We start from the raw sequence: 13,963 nt of genomic DNA on the forward strand, positions 1-13,963 counted from the left end.
GTGGGAGGTTTGGGGCCGCCCTCCACGCAGCTGCCTGGTGTCACAGGTGTTCCCTTGTAGGGGGAATTCTGCTAAATTCCTGATCTGTCCAGGGAGAGGCACTAGATGCTACCTGCATTTCCAGCCCAAGCCCAGCTTTTCCACGACAGCTCTCACAAGGAGACACTCGGGGAAGACACACGGAGGGCTCCTAGTAGATCCCAGGCACTGCAGACTGAGGAAGGAACCTCGCCACCCTCAGAATTCCGGAACGCGGCCGAGTGGATGGGGAGGCTTGGGGCCGCTCTCCACGCAGCTGCCTGGTGTCACAGGTGTTCCCTTGCAGGGGGTAGTCCGCTAATTACCTCATCTATCCAGGGGGAGGCCCTAGAAGCTACCTGCATTTCCAGCCCAATCCCCGCCTTTCCCCGGCAGCCCGCACTAGGAGACACTCGGGGAAGACACGTGGAAGGCACCTAGGAGATCCCAGGCGCTGGAGACAGAGGATGGAACCTCGCCACACTCAGAATCCCGGAACGCGGCCGAGTGCGTCGGGGAGATTTGGGGCCACCCTCACGGAGCTGCCTGGTGTCACAGGTATTCCCTGGCAGGGGGAATTCCGCAAATTAACTCATCTGTCCAGGGGGAGGCACTAGATGCTACCTGCATTTCCAGTCCAACCCCAGCCTTTCTACCGCAGCCCGCACTAAGAGACACTCGGGGAAGACAAGCGGAGGGCTCCTAGGAGATCCTAGGCGCTGCAGACAGAGGACGGAACCTCGCCACACTAAGAAATCCGGAACGCGGCCGAGTGGGTGGGGGACTTATGGGGCCGCCAACCACGTAGGTGCCTGGTGTCTCAGGTGTTCCCTGGCAGGGGGAAGTCCTCTAATTACCTGATCGGTACAGGGGGAGGCACTACATGCTACCTGCATTTCCAGCCCAACCCCCGCAATTCCCCGGGAGACCGCACTAGGAGACACTCGCGGAAGACACGCGGAGGGCTCCTAGGAGATCCCAGGCGCTGCAGACAGAGGACGGAACCTCGCCAGACTCAGAATTCCGGAAAGCGCCCGAGTGGGTGGGGGAGATTTGGGGTCGCCCAACTCGCAGCTGCCTGGTGTCACAGGTGTTCCCTGGCAGGGGGAATTCAGCTAATTACCTCATTTGACCAGGGGGAGGCACTAGATGCTACCTGCATTTCCAGCCCAACCCCCATCTTTCCCCCGCAGCCCGTCCTAGGGGACACTCAGGGAAGACACACTGAAGGCTTCTAGGAGATCCCAGGTGCTGCAGACAGAGGACGGAACCTCGCCAGACCCAGAATTCCGGAAAGCGCCCGAGTTTGTGGGGGAGATTTGGGGCCGCACTCCACGAAGATGCCTGGTGTCACAGGTGTTCCCTGGCAGGGGGAATTCCGCTAATTACCTCATCTGTCAAGGGGAGGCACTAGATGCTTCCTGCATTTCCAGCCCAACCCCCGCATTTCCCCGGCACCCCGCACTAAGGGATACTCGGGGAAGACACGCTGAAGGCTCCTAGGAGATACCCGGCGCTGCAGAAAGAGGACGGAACCTCGCCACACTCAGAACCCAGGAACTCTGCCGAGTGGGTTGGGGAGGTTCGGGGCCGACCACCACGCAGCAGCCTGGTGTCACAGGTGTTCACTGAAAGGGGGAATTCCGCTAAATTCCTGATCTGTCCAGGGGGAGGCACTAGATGCTACCTGCATTTCCAGTCCAAACCCCGCCTTTCCCCGGCAGCCTGCACTAGGAGACACTCGGGGAAGACAAGCGGAGGGCTCCTAGGTGATCCCAGGCGCTGCAGACAGAGGACGGAACCTCGCTACTCTCACAATTCCGGAACGCGGACGAGTGTGTGGGGGAGGCTTGGGGCCGCCCACCACGCAGCTGCCTGGTGTCGCAGGTGTTCCCAGGCAGGGAGAATTCCGCTAATTACCTCATCTGTCCAGGGGGAGGCACTAGATGCTACCTGATTTTCCAGCCCACCCCCCGCATTTCCCCGGCAGCCCGCAGTAGTAGACAATCGGGGAAGACACGCGGAGAGCTCCTAGGAGATCCCAGGTGCTGTAGACAGAGGACGGAACCTCGCCACACTCAGAATCCCGGAACGCGCCCGAGTGGGTCGGGGAGATTTGGGGCCACCATCCTCGCAGCTGCCTGGTGTCACAGGTGTTCCCTGGCAGGAGGAATTCCGCTAAATTCCTGATATGTCCAGGGGGAGGCACTAGATGCTACCTGCATTTCCAGGCCAACCCCCGACTTTCCCCGGCAGCCCGCACTAGGATACACTCGGGGAAGACACGCGGAGGGCTCCTAGGAGATCCCAGGCGCTGCAGACAGAGGACGGAACCTCGCCACACTCAGAATCCCGGAACGCGGCCGAGTGGGTGGGGGAGATATGGGGCCACCATCCTCGCAGCTTCCTGGTGTCATAGGTGTTCCCTGGCACGGGGAATTTCGCAAATTACCTCATCTGTCCAGGGGGAGGCACTAGATGCTACCTGATTTTCAAGCCCAACACCCGCCTTTCCCAAGCAGCCCGCACAAGGAGACACTCGGGTAAGACACGCGTAAGGCTCCTAGGAGTTCCCAGGCGCTGCAGACAGAAGACGGAACCTCATTACACTCAGAATTCCGGAACGTGGCCGAGTGGATTGGGAAGGTTTGGGGCCGACCTCCACACACCTCCTGGTTTCACAGGTGTTCCGTGGCAGGGGGAATTCCGCAAATTTCCTGATCTGTCCAGGGTGAGGCACTAGATGCTACCTGCATTTCCAGCCCAACCCCCGCCTTTCCCCTGCAGCCCGCACTAGGAGACACTCAGGGAAAACGCGCGGAGGGCTCCTAGGAGATCCCAGGCGCTGCAGACAGAGGACGGAACCTCGCCACACTCAGAATCCCGGAACGCGGCCGAGTGGATCGGGGAGATTTGGGGCCACCCTCACGGAGCTGCCTGGTGTCACAGGTGTTCCCTGGCAGTGAGAAGTCCGCTAATTACCTCATCTGTCCAGGGGGAGGCATTGGATGCTACCTGCATTTCCAGCCCAAACCCCGCCTTTCCCCGGGAGCCCGCACTAGGAGACACTCGGGGAAGACACGATGAGGGCTCCTAGGCGATCCTAGGCGCTGCAGACAGAGGACGGAACTTCGCCACACTCAGAATTCCGGAACGCGGCCGAGTGTGTGGGGGACATATGGGGCCGCCAACCACGTAGGTGCCTGGTGTCTCAGGTGTTTCCTGGCAGGGGGAATTCCGCTAATTTCTTGATCTGTCCAGGGGGAGGCTCTAGATGCTACCTGCATTTCCAGCCCAAGCCCCGCCTTTCCCAGGCAGCCCGCACATGGTGACAATCGGGGAAGACACGCGGAGGGCTCCTAGGTGATCCCAGTCTCTGCAGACATAGGACGGAACCTCGCCAAACTAAGAAATCTGGAACGCGGCCGAGTGGGTGTGGGAGGTTTGGGGCCGCCCTCCACGCAGCTGCCTGGTGTCACAGGTGTTCCCTTGTAGGGGGAATTCCGCTAATTACCTCATCTATCCAGGGGGAGGCCCTAGAAGCTACCTGCATTTCCAGCCCAATCCCCGCCTTTCCCCGGCAGCCCGCACTAGGAGACACTCGGGGAAGACACGTGGAAGGCACCTAGGAGATCCCAGGCGCTGGAGACAGAGGATGGAACCTCGCCACACTCAGAATCCCGGAACGCGGCCGAGTGCGTCGGGGAGATTTGGGGCCACCCTCACGGAGCTGCCTGGTGTCACAGGTATTCCCTGGCAGGGGGAATTCCGCAAATTAACTCATCTGTCCAGGGGGAGGCACTAGATGCTACCTGCATTTCCAGTCCAACCCCAGCCTTTCTACCGCAGCCCGCACTAAGAGACACTCGGGGAAGACAAGCGGAGGGCTCCTAGGAGATCCTAGGCGCTGCAGACAGAGGACGGAACCTCGCCACACTAAGAAATCCGGAACGCGGCCGAGTGGGTGGGGGACTTATGGGGCCGCCAACCACGTAGGTGCCTGGTGTCTCAGGTGTTCCCTGGCAGGGGGAAGTCCTCTAATTACCTGATCGGTACAGGGGGAGGCACTACATGCTACCTGCATTTCCAGCCCAACCCCCGCAATTCCCCGGGAGACCGCACTAGGAGACACTCGCGGAAGACACGCGGAGGGCTCCTAGGAGATCCCAGGCGCTGCAGACAGAGGACGGAACCTCGCCAGACTCAGAATTCCGGAAAGCGCCCGAGTGGGTGGGGGAGATTTGGGGTCGCCCAACTCGCAGCTGCCTGGTGTCACAGGTGTTCCCTGGCAGGGGGAATTCAGCTAATTACCTCATTTGACCAGGGGGAGGCACTAGATGCTACCTGCATTTCCAGCCCAACCCCCATCTTTCCCCCGCAGCCCGTCCTAGGGGACACTCAGGGAAGACACACTGAAGGCTTCTAGGAGATCCCAGGTGCTGCAGACAGAGGACGGAACCTCGCCAGACTCAGAATTCCGGAAAGCGCCCGAGTTTGTGGGGGAGATTTGGGGCCGCACTCCACGAAGATGCCTGGTGTCACAGGTGTTCCCTGGCAGGGGGAATTCCGCTAATTACCTCATCTGTCAAGGGGAGGCACTAGATGCTTCCTGCATTTCCAGCCCAACCCCCGCATTTCCCCGGCACCCCGCACTAAGGGATACTCGGGGAAGACACGCTGAAGGCTCCTAGGAGATACCCGGCGCTGCAGAAAGAGGACGGAACCTCGCCACACTCAGAACCCAGGAACTCTGCCGAGTGGGTTGGGGAGGTTCGGGGCCGACCACCACGCAGCAGCCTGGTGTCACAGGTGTTCACTGAAAGGGGGAATTCCGCTAAATTCCTGATCTGTCCAGGGGGAGGCACTAGATGCTACCTGCATTTCCAGTCCAAACCCCGCCTTTCCCCGGCAGCCTGCACTAGGAGACACTCGGGGAAGACACGCGGAGGGCTCTTAGGAGGTCCCAGGCGCTGCAGACAGAGGACGGAACCTCGCTACTCTCACAATTCCGGAACGCGGACGAGTGTGTGGGGGAGGCTTGGGGCCGCCCACCACGCAGCTGCCTGGTGTCGCAGGTGTTCCCAGGCAGGGAGAATTCCGCTAATTACCTCATCTGTCCAGGGGGAGGCACTAGATGCTACCTGATTTTCCAGCCCACCCCCCGCATTTCCCCGGCAGCCCGCAGTAGTAGACAATCGGGGAAGACACGCGGAGAGCTCCTAGGAGATCCCAGGTGCTGTAGACAGAGGACGGAACCTCGCCACACTCAGAATCCCGGAACGCGCCCGAGTGGGTCGGGGAGATTTGGGGCCACCATCCTCGCAGCTGCCTGGTGTCACAGGTGTTCCCTGGCAGGAGGAATTCCGCTAAATTCCTGATATGTCCAGGGGGAGGCACTAGATGCTACCTGCATTTCCAGGCCAACCCCCGACTTTCCCCGGCAGCCCGCACTAGGATACACTCGGGGAAGACACGCGGAGGGCTCCTAGGAGATCCCAGGCGCTGCAGACAGAGGACGGAACCTCGCCACACTCAGAATCCCGGAACGCGGCCGAGTGGGTGGGGGAGATATGGGGCCACCATCCTCGCAGCTTCCCGGTGTCATAGGTGTTCACTGGCACGGGGAATTTCGCAAATTACCTCATCTGTCCAGGGGGAGGCACTAGATGCTACCTGATTTTCAAGCCCAACACCCGCCTTTCCCAAGCAGCCCGCACAAGGAGACACTCGGGTAAGACACGCGTAAGGCTCCTAGGAGTTCCCAGGCGCTGCAGACAGAAGACGGAACCTCATTACACTCAGAATTCCGGAACGTGGCCGAGTGGATTGGGAAGGTTTGGGGCCGACCTCCACACACCTCCTGGTTTCACAGGTGTTCCGTGGCAGGGGGAATTCCGCAAATTTCCTGATCTGTCCAGGGTGAGGCACTAGATGCTACCTGCATTTCCAGCCCAACCCCCGCCTTTCCCCTGCAGCCCGCACTAGGAGACACTCAGGGAAAACGCGCGGAGGGCTCCTAGGAGATCCCAGGCGCTGCAGACAGAGGACGGAACCTCGCCACACTCAGAATCCCGGAACGCGGCCGAGTGGATCGGGGAGATTTGGGGCCACCCTCACGGAGCTGCCTGGTGTCACAGGTGTTCCCTGGCAGTGAGAAGTCCGCTAATAACCTCATCTGTCCAGGGGGAGGCATTGGATGCTACCTGCATTTCCAGCCCAAACCCCGCCTTTCCCCGGGAGCCCGCACTAGGAGACACTCGGGGAAGACACGATGAGGGCTCCTAGGCGATCCTAGGCGCTGCAGACAGAGGACGGAACTTCGCCACACTCAGAATTCCGGAACGCGGCCGAGTGTGTGGGGGACATATGGGGCCGCCAACCACGTAGGTGCCTGGTGTCTCAGGTGTTTCCTGGCAGGGGGAATTCCGCTAATTTCTTGATCTGTCCAGGGGGAGGCTCTAGATGCTACCTGCATTTCCAGCCCAAACCCCGCCTTTCCCCGGGAGCCCGCACTAGGAGACACTCGGGGAAGACACGCGGAGGGCTCCTAGGTGATCCCAGTCTCTGCAGACATAGGACGGAACCTCGCCAAACTAAGAAATCTGGAACGCGGCCTAGTGGGTGTGGGAGGTTTGGGGCCGCCCTCCACGCAGCTGCCTGGTGTCACAGGTGTTCCCTTGTAGGGGGAATTCTGCTAAATTCCTGATCTGTCCAGGGAGAGGCACTAGATGCTACCTGCATTTCCAGCCCAAGCCCAGCTTTTCCACGACAGCTCTCACAAGGAGACACTCGGGGAAGACACACGGAGGGCTCCTAGTAGATCCCAGGCACTGCAGACTGAGGAAGGAACCTCGCCACCCTCAGAATTCCGGAACGCGGCCGAGTGGATGGGGAGGCTTGGGGCCGCTCTCCACGCAGCTGCCTGGTGTCACAGGTGTTCCCTTGCAGGGGGTAGTCCGCTAATTACCTCATCTATCCAGGGGGAGGCCCTAGAAGCTACCTGCATTTCCAGCCCAATCCCCGCCTTTCCCCGGCAGCCCGCACTAGGAGACACTCGGGGAAGACACGTGGAAGGCACCTAGGAGATCCCAGGCGCTGGAGACAGAGGATGGAACCTCGCCACACTCAGAATCCCGGAACGCGGCCGAGTGCGTCGGGGAGATTTGGGGCCACCCTCACGGAGCTGCCTGGTGTCACAGGTATTCCCTGGCAGGGGGAATTCCGCAAATTAACTCATCTGTCCAGGGGGAGGCACTAGATGCTACCTGCATTTCCAGTCCAACCCCAGCCTTTCTACCGCAGCCCGCACTAAGAGACACTCGGGGAAGACAAGCGGAGGGCTCCTAGGAGATCCTAGGCGCTGCAGACAGAGGACGGAACCTCGCCACACTAAGAAATCCGGAACGCGGCCGAGTGGGTGGGGGACTTATGGGGCCGCCAACCACGTAGGTGCCTGGTGTCTCAGGTGTTCCCTGGCAGGGGGAAGTCCTCTAATTACCTGATCGGTACAGGGGGAGGCACTACATGCTACCTGCATTTCCAGCCCAACCCCCGCAATTCCCCGGGAGACCGCACTAGGAGACACTCGCGGAAGACACGCGGAGGGCTCCTAGGAGATCCCAGGCGCTGCAGACAGAGGACGGAACCTCGCCAGACTCAGAATTCCGGAAAGCGCCCGAGTGGGTGGGGGAGATTTGGGGTCGCCCAACTCGCAGCTGCCTGGTGTCACAGGTGTTCCCTGGCAGGGGGAATTCAGCTAATTACCTCATTTGACCAGGGGGAGGCACTAGATGCTACCTGCATTTCCAGCCCAACCCCCATCTTTCCCCCGCAGCCCGTCCTAGGGGACACTCAGGGAAGACACACTGAAGGCTTCTAGGAGATCCCAGGTGCTGCAGACAGAGGACGGAACCTCGCCAGACCCAGAATTCCGGAAAGCGCCCGAGTTTGTGGGGGAGATTTGGGGCCGCACTCCACGAAGATGCCTGGTGTCACAGGTGTTCCCTGGCAGGGGGAATTCCGCTAATTACCTCATCTGTCAAGGGGAGGCACTAGATGCTTCCTGCATTTCCAGCCCAACCCCCGCATTTCCCCGGCACCCCGCACTAAGGGATACTCGGGGAAGACACGCTGAAGGCTCCTAGGAGATACCCGGCGCTGCAGAAAGAGGACGGAACCTCGCCACACTCAGAACCCAGGAACTCTGCCGAGTGGGTTGGGGAGGTTCGGGGCCGACCACCACGCAGCAGCCTGGTGTCACAGGTGTTCACTGAAAGGGGGAATTCCGCTAAATTCCTGATCTGTCCAGGGGGAGGCACTAGATGCTACCTGCATTTCCAGTCCAAACCCCGCCTTTCCCCGGCAGCCTGCACTAGGAGACACTCGGGGAAGACAAGCGGAGGGCTCCTAGGTGATCCCAGGCGCTGCAGACAGAGGACGGAACCTCGCTACTCTCACAATTCCGGAACGCGGACGAGTGTGTGGGGGAGGCTTGGGGCCGCCCACCACGCAGCTGCCTGGTGTCGCAGGTGTTCCCAGGCAGGGAGAATTCCGCTAATTACCTCATCTGTCCAGGGGGAGGCACTAGATGCTACCTGATTTTCCAGCCCACCCCCCGCATTTCCCCGGCAGCCCGCAGTAGTAGACAATCGGGGAAGACACGCGGAGAGCTCCTAGGAGATCCCAGGTGCTGTAGACAGAGGACGGAACCTCGCCACACTCAGAATCCCGGAACGCGCCCGAGTGGGTCGGGGAGATTTGGGGCCACCATCCTCGCAGCTGCCTGGTGTCACAGGTGTTCCCTGGCAGGAGGAATTCCGCTAAATTCCTGATATGTCCAGGGGGAGGCACTAGATGCTACCTGCATTTCCAGGCCAACCCCCGACTTTCCCCGGCAGCCCGCACTAGGATACACTCGGGGAAGACACGCGGAGGGCTCCTAGGAGATCCCAGGCGCTGCAGACAGAGGACGGAACCTCGCCACACTCAGAATCCCGGAACGCGGCCGAGTGGGTGGGGGAGATATGGGGCCACCATCCTCGCAGCTTCCTGGTGTCATAGGTGTTCCCTGGCACGGGGAATTTCGCAAATTACCTCATCTGTCCAGGGGGAGGCACTAGATGCTACCTGATTTTCAAGCCCAACACCCGCCTTTCCCAAGCAGCCCGCACAAGGAGACACTCGGGTAAGACACGCGTAAGGCTCCTAGGAGTTCCCAGGCGCTGCAGACAGAAGACGGAACCTCATTACACTCAGAATTCCGGAACGTGGCCGAGTGGATTGGGAAGGTTTGGGGCCGACCTCCACACACCTCCTGGTTTCACAGGTGTTCCGTGGCAGGGGGAATTCCGCAAATTTCCTGATCTGTCCAGGGTGAGGCACTAGATGCTACCTGCATTTCCAGCCCAACCCCCGCCTTTCCCCTGCAGCCCGCACTAGGAGACACTCAGGGAAAACGCGCGGAGGGCTCCTAGGAGATCCCAGGCGCTGCAGACAGAGGACGGAACCTCGCCACACTCAGAATCCCGGAACGCGGCCGAGTGGATCGGGGAGATTTGGGGCCACCCTCACGGAGCTGCCTGGTGTCACAGGTGTTCCCTGGCAGTGAGAAGTCCGCTAATTACCTCATCTGTCCAGGGGGAGGCATTGGATGCTACCTGCATTTCCAGCCCAAACCCCGCCTTTCCCCGGGAGCCCGCACTAGGAGACACTCGGGGAGACACGATGAGGGCTCCTAGGCGATCCTAGGCGCTGCAGACAGAGGACGGAACTTCGCCACACTCAGAATTCCGGAACGCGGCCGAGTGTGTGGGGGACATATGGGGCCGCCAACCACGTAGGTGCCTGGTGTCTCAGGTGTTTCCTGGCAGGGGGAATTCCGCTAATTTCTTGATCTGTCCAGGGGGAGGCTCTAGATGCTACCTGCATTTCCAGCCCAAGCCCCGCCTTTCCCAGGCAGCCCGCACATGGTGACAATCGGGGAAGACACGCGGAGGGCTCCTAGGTGATCCCAGTCTCTGCAGACATAGGACGGAACCTCGCCAAACTAAGAAATCTGGAACGCGGCCGAGTGGGTGTGGGAGGTTTGGGGCCGCCCTCCACGCAGCTGCCTGGTGTCACAGGTGTTCCCTTGTAGGGGGAATTCCGCTAATTACCTCATCTATCCAGGGGGAGGCCCTAGAAGCTACCTGCATTTCCAGCCCAATCCCCGCCTTTCCCCGGCAGCCCGCACTAGGAGACACTCGGGGAAGACACGTGGAAGGCACCTAGGAGATCCCAGGCGCTGGAGACAGAGGATGGAACCTCGCCACACTCAGAATCCCGGAACGCGGCCGAGTGCGTCGGGGAGATTTGGGGCCACCCTCACGGAGCTGCCTGGTGTCACAGGTATTCCCTGGCAGGGGGAATTCCGCAAATTAACTCATCTGTCCAGGGGGAGGCACTAGATGCTACCTGCATTTCCAGTCCAACCCCAGCCTTTCTACCGCAGCCCGCACTAAGAGACACTCGGGGAAGACAAGCGGAGGGCTCCTAGGAGATCCTAGGCGCTGCAGACAGAGGACGGAACCTCGCCACACTAAGAAATCCGGAACGCGGCCGAGTGGGTGGGGGACTTATGGGGCCGCCAACCACGTAGGTGCCTGGTGTCTCAGGTGTTCCCTGGCAGGGGGAAGTCCTCTAATTACCTGATCGGTACAGGGGGAGGCACTACATGCTACCTGCATTTCCAGCCCAACCCCCGCAATTCCCCGGGAGACCGCACTAGGAGACACTCGCGGAAGACACGCGGAGGGCTCCTAGGAGATCCCAGGCGCTGCAGACAGAGGACGGAACCTCGCCAGACTCAGAATTCCGGAAAGCGCCCGAGTGGGTGGGGGAGATTTGGGGTCGCCCAACTCGCAGCTGCCTGGTGTCACAGGTGTTCCCTGGCAGGGGGAATTCAGCTAATTACCTCATTTGACCAGGGGGAGGCACTAGATGCTACCTGCATTTCCAGCCCAACCCCCATCTTTCCCCCGCAGCCCGTCCTAGGGGACACTCAGGGAAGACACACTGAAGGCTTCTAGGAGATCCCAGGTGCTGCAGACAGAGGACGGAACCTCGCCAGACTCAGAATTCCGGAAAGCGCCCGAGTTTGTGGGGGAGATTTGGGGCCGCACTCCACGAAGATGCCTGGTGTCACAGGTGTTCCCTGGCAGGGGGAATTCCGCTAATTACCTCATCTGTCAAGGGGAGGCACTAGATGCTTCCTGCATTTCCAGCCCAACCCCCGCATTTCCCCGGCACCCCGCACTAAGGGATACTCGGGGAAGACACGCTGAAGGCTCCTAGGAGATACCCGGCGCTGCAGAAAGAGGACGGAACCTCGCCACACTCAGAACCCAGGAACTCTGCCGAGTGGGTTGGGGAGGTTCGGGGCCGACCACCACGCAGCAGCCTGGTGTCACAGGTGTTCACTGAAAGGGGGAATTCCGCTAAATTCCTGATCTGTCCAGGGGGAGGCACTAGATGCTACCTGCATTTCCAGTCCAAACCCCGCCTTTCCCCGGCAGCCTGCACTAGGAGACACTCGGGGAAGACAAGCGGAGGGCTCCTAGGTGATCCCAGGCGCTGCAGACAGAGGACGGAACCTCGCTACTCTCACAATTCCGGAACGCGGACGAGTGTGTGGGGGAGGCTTGGGGCCGCCCACCACGCAGCTGCCTGGTGTCGCAGGTGTTCCCAGGCAGGGAGAATTCCGCTAATTACCTCATCTGTCCAGGGGGAGGCACTAGATGCTACCTGATTTTCCAGCCCACCCCCCGCATTTCCCCGGCAGCCCGCAGTAGTAGACAATCGGGGAAGACACGCGGAGAGCTCCTAGGAGATCCCAGGTGCTGTAGACAGAGGACGGAACCTCGCCACACTCAGAATCCCGGAACGCGCCCGAGTGGGTCGGGGAGATTTGGGGCCACCATCCTCGCAGCTGCCTGGTGTCACAGGTGTTCCCTGGCAGGAGGAATTCCGCTAAATTCCTGATATGTCCAGGGGGAGGCACTAGATGCTACCTGCATTTCCAGGCCAACCCCCGACTTTCCCCGGCAGCCCGCACTAGGATACACTCGGGGAAGACACGCGGAGGGCTCCTAGGAGATCCCAGGCGCTGCAGACAGAGGACAGAACCTCGCCACACTCAGAATCCCGGAACGCGGCCGAGTGGGTGGGGGAGATATGGGGCCACCATCCTCGCAGCTTCCTGGTGTCATAGGTGTTCCCTGGCACGGGGAATTTCGCAAATTACCTCATCTGTCCAGGGGGAGGCACTAGATGCTACCTGATTTTCAAGCCCAACACCCGCCTTTCCCAAGCAGCCCGCACAAGGAGACACTCGGGTAAGACACGCGTAAGGCTCCTAGGAGTTCCCAGGCGCTGCAGACAGAAGACGGAACCTCATTACACTCAGAATTCCGGAACGTGGCCGAGTGGATTGGGAAGGTTTGGGGCCGACCTCCACACACCTCCTGGTTTCACAGGTGTTCCGTGGCAGGGGGAATTCCGCAAATTTCCTGATCTGTCCAGGGTGAGGCACTAGATGCTACCTGCATTTCCAGCCCAACCCCCGCCTTTCCCCTGCAGCCCGCACTAGGAGACACTCAGGGAAAACGCGCGGAGGGCTCCTAGGAGATCCCAGGCGCTGCAGACAGAGGACGGAACCTCGCCACACTCAGAATCCCGGAACGCGGCCGAGTGGATCGGGGAGATTTGGGGCCACCCTCACGGAGCTGCCTGGTGTCACAGGTGTTCCCTGGCAGTGAGAAGTCCGCTAATTACCTCATCTGTCCAGGGGGAGGCATTGGATGCTACCTGCATTTCCAGCCCAAACCCCGCCTTTCCCCGGGAGCCCGCACTAGGAGACAATCGGGGAAGACACGATGAGGGCTCCTAGGCGATCCTAGGCGCTGCAGACAGAGGACGGAACTTCGCCACACTCAGAATTCCGGAACGCGGCCGAGTGTGTGGGGGACATATGGGGCCGCCAACCACGTAGGTGCCTGGTGTCTCAGGTGTTTCCTGGCAGGGGGAATTCCGCTAACTTCTTGATCTGTCCAGGGGGAGGCTCTAGATGCTACCTGCATTTCCAGCCCAAGCCCCGCCTTTCCCAGGCAGCCCGCACATGGTGACAATCGGGGAAGACACGCGGAGGGCTCCTAGGTGATCCCAGTCTCTGCAGACATAGGACGGAACCTCGCCAAACTAAGAAATCTGGAACGCGGCCGAGTGGGTGTGGGAGGTTTGGGGCCGCCCTCCACGCAGCTGCCTGGTGTCACAGGTGTTCCCTTGTAGGGGGAATTCCGCTAAATTCCTGATCTGTCCAGGGAGAGGCACTAGATTCTACCTGCATTTCCAGCCCAAGCCCAGCTTTTCCACGGCAGCTCTCACAAGGAGACACTCGGGGAAGACACACGGAGGGCTCCTAGTAGATCCCAGGCACTGCAGACTGAGGACGGAACCTCGCCACCCTCAGAATTCCGGAACGCGGCCGAGTGGTTGGGGGAGGCTTGGGGTCGCTCTCCACGCAGCTGCCTGGTGTCACAGGTGTTCCCTTGCAGGGGGTAGTCCGCTAATTACCTCATCTATCCAGGGGGAGGCCCTAGATGCTACCTGCATTTCCAGCCCAATCCCCGCGTTTCCCCAGCAGCCCGCAAAAGGAGACACTCGGGGAAGGCACGCGGAGGGCTCCTAGGAGATCCCAGTCGCTGCAGACAGAGGACGGAACCTCGCCACACTCAGAATTCCGGAACGCGGCCGAGTGTGTGGGGGACATATGATGCCGCCATCCACGTAGGTGCCTGGTGTCTCACGTGTTCCCTGGCCGGGGGAATTCCGCTAATTTCTTGATCTGTCCAGGGGGAGGCACTAGATGCTACCTGAATTTCCAGCCCAAACCCCGCCTTTCCCCGGCAGC

This window comes from Camelus ferus, chromosome 36, assembly GCF_009834535.1.
Source record: "Camelus ferus isolate YT-003-E chromosome 36, BCGSAC_Cfer_1.0, whole genome shotgun sequence".
In the NCBI taxonomy this organism is placed as follows: Eukaryota; Metazoa; Chordata; class Mammalia; order Artiodactyla; family Camelidae; genus Camelus; species Camelus ferus.